The sequence below is a fragment of the Petromyzon marinus genome, unplaced genomic scaffold (genome assembly GCF_048934315.1).
Source record: "Petromyzon marinus isolate PM22_M1 ecotype Great Lakes invasive population unplaced genomic scaffold, UKy_Petmar_22M1.pri1.0 PM_Scaffold_334, whole genome shotgun sequence".
Taxonomy (NCBI): Eukaryota; Metazoa; Chordata; class Hyperoartia; order Petromyzontiformes; family Petromyzontidae; genus Petromyzon; species Petromyzon marinus.
The window spans coordinates 106,129-115,203 of record NW_027423318.1 but is presented as its reverse complement, the minus strand read 5'-3'; positions in this window follow the sequence as shown (position 1 = coordinate 115,203).

The window sequence follows — 9,075 nt, the reverse complement described above, 5'->3', positions numbered from 1 at the left end:
CTACTACTACTACCACTCACTACTACTACCACTTACTACCAATCACTACTACTACCACTACTACCACTACTACCACTACTACCACCACTCACTCCTACCACTACTACTACTACCACTCACTACCACTACTACTACCACTCACTACCACTACTACCACTCACTACTACTACTACCACTCACTACTACTACCACTACTACCAATCACTACTACTACCACTACTACCACTCACTACCACTACTACCACCACTCACTACCACTACTACTACCACTCACTACTACTACTACCACTCACTACCACTACTACTACCACTCACTACCACTACTACCACTTCTACTACTACTACCACCACTACCACTCACTACTACTACCACTCACTACCACTACTACCAATCACTACCACTACTACCACTACTACCAATCACTACCACTCACTACCACTCACTACCACTACTACTACCACTCACTACCACTACTACCAATCACTACCACTACTACTACCACTGCTACCACTTTTACTACCACTACTACCACTACTACTACCACTCACTACCACTACTACCAATCACTACTACTACCACTACTACCGATCACTACCACTACTACCACTACTACTACCACTACCACCAATCACTACTACTACCACTACTACCAATCACTTCCACTACCACCAATCACTACTACCAATCACTACCACTACTTCTACTACCACCACTACTAATCACTTCCACTACTACCAATCACTGCCAGTTATGTACTACCAATCACTATCACCACTACTATCACTACCACCACTCACTACCGCCACTATCACTACCACCATCATCACTACCACTGCCATCAGCACTCCCACCATCACCACTACCACCATCAACACTACTACCAATCACTATCACCACTACTATCACTACCACCACTATCACTACCACCACTATCACTACCGCCACTATCACTACCGCCATCATCACTACCACTGTCATCAGCACTACCACCACTATCACTACCACCATCACCGCCGTCATCACTAATACCACCATCACCACTACCAACCACCATCACCACTACCACCATCACTACCACCATCACTACCATCACCACTACCATCACCACTACCACCATCACTACCATCACCACTACCATCACCACTACCACCATCACCACTACCACCACCATCACCACTACCACCACTACCACATCACCACCACCATCACCACTACCACCACTACCACATCACCACCACCATCACCACTATCACCACTACCACTACTACCACATCACCATCACCACTACCACCATCACCACCACCATCACCACTACCATCACCACTACCACATCACCACTACCACATCACCACCACCATCACCACTCCCATCACCACTGCCACCATCACTACCATCACCACTACCACCATCACCACCATCACCACTACCACATCACCACCACCATCACTACCACCATCACCACCACCATCACCACCACCATCACCACCATCACCACTACCACCATCTCCACTTCCACTACCACATCACCACCACCACCATCACCACTACCACATCACCACTATCACCATCACCACTATCACCATCACCACTACCACCACTACCACCACCACCATCACCACTACCATCACCACTACCACCATCACCACCACCATCACCACTACCACCATCACCACTACCACCATCACCACCATCACCACTACCACCACCATCACCACTACCACCACTACCACATCACCATCACCACTACCACATCACCACCATCACCACTACCACCACCATCACCACTACCACCACTACCACCACTACCACATCACCACCACTACCACCATCACCACTACCACCACTACCACCATCACCACCACCACCATCGCCGCCCACCATCAGCACGAGACACGCAGAGAGGTTGGTCACGGGGGGAGGGGGAGGGGGTGGGGGGGATGATGGGTGGCGAGTTTGGTGACTCAGACCGCGAGTGCGAGATGCGAGATGGCGACGTTCCGGGCGACCTCCTTCCATGGTGGGGGGAGTGATTGGGGGGAGTGGGTAGGGGGAGTTGGTGGGTGGGTGGTGTGGGGGGGGGGGTGTGGCGAGTTTGGTGACTCAGACCGCGATCGCGAGATGGCGACGTTCCGGGCGACCTCCTTCCATGTTGCGGGGGGGCTAAGAAGAGGAGACACCGGATCATCCAGCAGTGGATAGACTCTGGCCGATGGTGGGTCCAGGTTCCAATAGCGAGCGTGATTCTGGGCTGCTGCGGTGGCTAAGGAGATGTTGACTACCTCGCCTGGTACGCAGGAGGTCGTGGGTTCCATCCCGACCCCGGATGAGATGTTAACTAACCTCGCCTGGTACGCAGGAGGTCGTGGGTTTGATCCCGACCCCTGATGAGATGTTAACTACCTCGCCTGGTATACAGGAGGTCATGGGTTCGATCCCGACCCTGATGAGATGTTAACTACCTCGCCTGGTATACAGGAGGTCGTGGGTTCCATCCCGACCCCGGATGAGATGTTAACTAACCTCGCCTGGTATACAGGAGGTCGTGGGTTCGATCCCGACCCCTGATGAGATGTTAACTACCTCGCCTGGTACGCAGGAGGTCGTGGGTTCGATCCCGACCCCTTATGAGATGTTAACTACCTCGCCTGGTACGCAGGAGGTCGTGGGTTCGATCCCGACCCCTGATGAGATGTTAACTACCTCGCTTGGTATACAGGAGGTCGTGGGTTCCATCACGACCCCTGATGAGATGTTAACTACCTCGCCTGGTATACAGGAGGTCGTGGGTTTGATCCCGACCCCTGATGAGATGTTAACTACCTCGCCTGGTATGCAGGAGGTCGTGGGTTTGATCCCGACCCCTGATGAGATGTTAACTACCTCGCTTGGTACACAGGAGGTCGTGGGTTCGATCCCGACCCCTGATGAGATGTTAACTACCTCGCTTGGTATACAGGAGGTCGTGGGTTCCATCACGACCCCTGATGAGATGTTAACTACCTCGCCTGGTATACAGGAGGTCGTGGGTTCGATCCCGACCCCTGATGAGATGTTGACTACCTCGCCCGGTATACAGGAGGTCGTGGGTTCGATCCCGACCCCTGATGAGATGTTAACTACCTCGCTTGGTACACAGGAGGTCGTGGGTTCGATCCCGACCCCTGATGAGATGTTAACTACCTCGCTTGGTATACAGGAGGTCGTGGGTTCGATCCCGACCCCTGACGATGCCTGCTGCTGTACATTTGGAGTCTGCGTCTCTCATCATCATCATCACAGTGGCTAGGAGAAGTTAACTTCCTCGCCTGGTACACAGGAGGTCGTGGGTTCGATCCCGACCCCTGACGGTGCCTGCTGCTCCTGTACATTTGGAGTCTGCGTCTCTCTCTCTCAGCATCATCATCATCACAGTGGCTAGGAGAAGTTAACTTCCTCGCTTGGTATACAGGAGGTCGTGGGTTCGATCCCGACCCCTGACGACGCCTGCTGGTGGTGGTCACTGAGTGGATTGTTCTCCGGCTCTTCCGGTTTTCCCCTACCACATTTAGAGTCAACATCGCCACGCATTTAGATTATTTGGCTGCTGCTATGGATTTCCACGTGATGATATAATGTGTGTCTGGGCCGCTTCTGAATGAGAGCTACAAAGCTCAGTAGGGCCTTACAGCTGGTACAATAAAATAGAGTTCAGTTTTAGTATGGGTCTCAATGAGTATGGGTCTCTGTGGGTCTGTGTGGGTCTCTGAGTATGGGTCTTTGTGGGTCTGTATGGGTCTCAAAGAGTGGTTGTGGGTCTGTATGGGTCTCTATGAGTATGTGTCTCTGTGGGTCTCTATGGGTCTCTGTGGGTCTGTATGAGTCTAAATGAGTGTGTGTCTCTGTGGGTCTGTATGGGTCTCAATGAGTATGGGTCTCTGTGGGTCTCTATGGGTCTCTGTGGGTCTGTATGAGTCTAAATGAGTGTGGGTCTCTGTGGGTCTGTATGGGTCTCAATGAGTATGGGTCTCTGTGGGTCTGTATGGGTCTCTGAGTATGGGTCTCTGTGGGTCTGTATGGGTCTCAATGAGTATGGGTCTCTGTGGGTCTGTATGGGTCTCAATGAGTATGGGTCTCTGTGGGTCTCTATGGGTCTCAATGAGTATGGGTCTCTGTGGTTTTGTATGGGTCTCTATGAGTATGGGTCTCTGTGGGTCTGTATGGGTCTCAATGAGTGTGGGTCTTTGTGGATCTGTATGGGTCTCAATGAGTATGGGTCTCTGTGGGTCTGTATGGGTCTCTGAGTATGGGTCTCTGTGGGTCTGTATGGGTCTCAATGAGTGTGGGTCTTTGTAGGTCTGTATGGGTCTCTGTGGGTCTGTATGGGTCTCTGTGGGTCTGTATGGGTCTCAATAAGTATGGGTCTGTGGGTCTGTATGGGTCTCAATGAGTATGGGTCTCTGTGGGTCTGTATGGGTCTCTATGAGTATGGGTCTCTGTGGGTCTGTATGGGTCTCTATGAGTGGGTCTCTGTGGGTCTGTATGGGTCTCTATGAGTATGGGTCTCTGTGGGTCTCTATGGGTCTCAATGAGTATGGGTCTCTGTGGGTCTGTATGGGTCTCTATGAGTATGGGTCTCTGTGGGTCTGTATGGGTCTCAATGAGTGTGGGTCTTTGTGGATCTGTATGGGTCTCTGTGGGTCTGTATGAGTCTCAATGAGTGTGGGTCTCTGTGGGTCTGTATGGGTCTCTGTGGGTCTGTATGGGTCTCTGAGTATGGGTCTCTGTGGGTCTGTATGGGTCTCAATGAGTTTGGGTCTTTGTGGATCTGTATGGGTCTGTATGAGTCTAAATGAGTGTGTGTCTCTGTGGGTCTGTATGGGTCTCAATGAGTATGGGTCTCTGTGGGTCTCTATGGGTCTCTGTGGGTCTGTACGAGTCTAAATGAGTGTGGGTCTCTGTGGGTCTGTATGGGTCTCAATGAGTATGGGTCTCTGTGGGTCTCTGGGTCTCAATGAGTATGGGTCTCTGTGGGTCTGTATGGGTCTCTATGAGTATGGGTCTCTGTGGGTCTCTATGGGTCTCAATGAGTATGGGTCTCTGTGGGTCTGTATGGGTCTCTATGAGTATGGGTCTCTGTGGGTCTGTATGGGTCTCAATGAGTGTGGGTCTTTGTGGATCTGTATGGGTCTCTGTGGGTCTGTATGAGTCTCAATGAGTGTGGGTCTCTGTGGGTCTGTATGGGTCTCTGTGGGTCTGTATGGGTCTCTGAGTATGGGTCTCTGTGGGTCTGTATGGGTCTCAATGAGTTTGGGTCTTTGTGGATCTGTATGGGTCTGTATGAGTCTAAATGAGTGTGTGTCTCTGTGGGTCTGTATGGGTCTCAATGAGTATGGGTCTCTGTGGGTCTCTATGGGTCTCTGTGGGTCTGTACGAGTCTAAATGAGTGTGGGTCTCTGTGGGTCTGTATGGGTCTCAATGAGTATGGGTCTCTGTGGGTCTCTGGGTCTCAATGAGTATGGGTCTCTGTGGGTCTGTATGGGTCTCTATGAGTATGGGTCTCTGTGGGTCTGTATGGGTCTCAATGAGTGTGGGTCTTTGTGGATCTGTATGGGTCTCAATGAGTATGGGTCTCTGTGGGTCTGTATGGGTCTCTGAGTATGGGTCTCTGTGGGTCTGTATGGGTCTCAATGAGTGTGGGTCTTTGTAGGTCTGTATGGGTGTCTGTGGGTCTGTATGGGTCTCTGTGGGTCTGTATGGGTCTCAATGAGTATGGGTCTGTGGGTCTGTATGGGTCTCAATGAGTATGGGTCTCTGTGGGTCTGTATGGGTCTCTATGAGTATGGGTCTCTGTGGGTCTGTATGGGTCTCAATGAGTGGGTCTGTGGGTCTGTATGGGTCTCAATGAGTATGGGTCTCTGTGGGTCTGTATGGGTCTCTATGAGTATGGGTCTCTGTGGGTCTGTATGGGTCTCTATGAGTATGGGTCTCTGTGGGTCTGTATGGGTCTCTATGAGTATGGGTCTCTGTGGGTCTCTATGGGTCTCAATGAGTATGGGTCTCTGTGGGTCTGTATGGGTCTCTGAGTATGGGTCTCTGTGGGTCTGTATGGGTCTCAATGAGTTTGGGTCTTTGTGGATCTGTATGGGTCTCTGTGGGTCTGTATGGGTCTCTGTGGGTCTGTATCGGTCTCAATGAGTACGGGTCTCTGTGGGTCTGTATGGGTCTCTATGAGTATGGGTCTTTGTGGGTCTGTATGGGTCTCTATGAGTATGGGTCTCTGTGGGTCTGTATGGGTCTCTATGAGTATGGGTCTCTGTGGGTCTGTATGGGTCTCTATGAGTATGGGTCTCTCTGGGTCTGTATGGGTCTCTATGATTATGGGTCTGTGTGGGTCGGTATGGGTCTCTATGAGTGGGTCTTTGTGGGTCTGTATGGGTCTCTGAGTATGGGTCTTTGTGGGTCTGTATGGGTCTCAATGAATGTTGGTCTTTGTGGGTCTGTATGGGTCTCTATGAGTATGAGTCTCTGTGGGTCTGTATGGGTCTCAATGCATTAGACTCTTTGAATCAAATTTACAATAGCCTTGTTAATAAGCAGTACTGCGCCTGTCTTTTTCTTGACCTGTCCAAAGCTTTTGATACAGTAGACCACAACATCCTGCTTAGTAAACTAAGTTGCCTCGGTTTTTCCGAGAACACAGTACAATGGTTAAAAAATTCCCTCTTTTCCCGCACCCAAGCTGTATTCACAGATGGTTGGAGGTCAAACAGTGTTAAGATAACAAAAGGGGTTCCACAGGGTTCCATCCTCGGCCCCCTCTTGTTCTCTCTTTATGTCAATGACTTGGGCACTAAACTGGATCATTCCAGGGTAAATTTTTTTGCAGATGACACGATGCTGATTACTGCTGGCCGCTCTCCGGATGACGTGATTGCTGAGCTCCAGGGTGATTTCAACAAACTGCAACATCAGCTAGTTTCTCTTAAACTAGTCCTGAATACCTCCAAAACCAAGGTGCTATGCTTCTCTCCGGGACTAAACCAGGAAGTTATTTTTCCCCAATTACATTCCTTGAAAAATTATCAAATAGAGCAAGTCAAGATCTATAGGTTTCTTGGAGTCATCCTGGATTCAAAACTTAGTTTTGAAGATCACATTGATTATATTGGTAAAAAGACAAAAATAAAAATTGGTTTTCTGTATCGACACAAGCACTGCTTCCCCCCAATGTTCCGTTTGGAATTGATAAAAGCTACCATACTGCCTCTACTTGACTACTGTGACATCGTGTATAAATCAGCCCCAAGTACTGTACTGAAGAAGCTTGATTCCATCCATCACTCGGCCTTAAGATTTGCATTGAACTGCCCATATAGGACTGACCACTGTGATCTCTATATTGGGTCAAACTTAACATCTCTTAATGTTCGACGGACTGTGCACCAGATCTTATTTATTCACGATGTACTTACAAAAAATTCCGCAGACTACCTACTGGATCTCCTCTCTGTTTCAAAGAACAAATTTGACCTCAGGTCTTCGCTCATTTACCAGCTTCACATTCCCTTATTGCCGTACAAAAACTGGAGGAAGGGCCTTTGCTATTGATGCCCCCAGGGTCTGGAATGCTATTGCCAATAAACTGCAACTCGAATCACTACCTATGAGATCTTCACTCAAAACTGCTCTAGAGGAGTTGTACAACGCTAGCTGCCACTGCTATTCAGTGGCCTAAAATATGGCTCTAGATTTTGGTGTTATAATTTATTTATGTAGTTTATTGTTAAAAATTCGGTCACAGTCCCTATGATCACTGTTACATTGGATTTATGGCTTTTATTTTGGTGATTTCGAAAAGGTTTTTTGTTTGTTTTGGCCATGTTTTTGTTTATTGTAGTACGGAGTTAGACTGATGGCTTTAATCTTAGTTGTCTTGTTGTTGTTTGACTTGCATCCCACTGGGATTTTTGCACACAGCGTTGGTGTAACGGAGCTATTTCAGGAATATTTTGATGTTTTTTTTTCCTGTATTTTCTGTTTGCACAGTCAACACAAAGTCACTTTAAGATGTTTTCTTGTTCATGTTTTTTGTTTGTTGCGGTTGCACCCGATTCAAGAGCCGAATGGCTCACAGGGCTATACCAAATAAATGAAACTATGAACTATGGGTCTCTGTGGGTCTGTATGGGTCTCTGTGGGTCTGTATGGGTCTCTGTGGGTCTGTATGGATCTCAATGAGTGTGGGTCTTTGTGGGTCTGTATGGGTCTCTGTGGGTCTGTATGGGTCTTTGTGGGTTTCTGTGGGTCTGTATGGGTCTCTGTGGGTCTGTATGGGTCTCTGGGTCTGTATGGGTCTCTGTGGGTCTGTATGGGGCTCTGGGTCTGTATGGGTCTCTATGAGTATGGGTCTCTATGAGTATGGGTCTCTGTGGGTCTGTATGGGTCTCTTTGAGTATGGGTCTCTCTGGGTCTGTATGGGTCTCTATGAGTATGGGTCTCTGTGGGTCTGTATGGGTCTCTGTGAGTATGGTTCTCAATGAGTCTCTGTGGGTCCCTATGAGTATGGGTCTCTGTGGGTCTGTATGGGTCTCTATGAGTATGGGTCTCCGTGGGTCTGTATGGGTCTCTTTGAGTATGGGTCTCTCTGGGTCTGTATGGGTCTCTTTGAGTATGGGTCTCAGTGGGTCTGTATGGGTCTCTGTGAGTATGGGTCTCTGTGGGTCTGTATGGGTCTCTGTGAGTATGGGTCTCTCTGGGTCTGTATGGGTCTCTGTGAGTATGGTTCTCAATGAGTCTCTGTGGGTCCCTATGAGTGTGGGTCTCTCTGAGTATGGGTCTCTATGCGGTGGCCTTACACCCGGTACAATAGTTAATAGTTTAGTTTACTATTACTCGCCGTTCACTCAACCTTTATTGACCGGCGTGGTGAAGTATGGTCACACAACCGTCACGTGGTACATGCAGTGACGAGTGGTGATGACGGTGGTGATGCTGATTGTGGTGATGTTGATGATGGTGGTAGTGATGGTGATGACGGTGCTGATGGTGGTGATTATGATGTTAATGATGTGAATGATGGTGATGATGATGGCGTT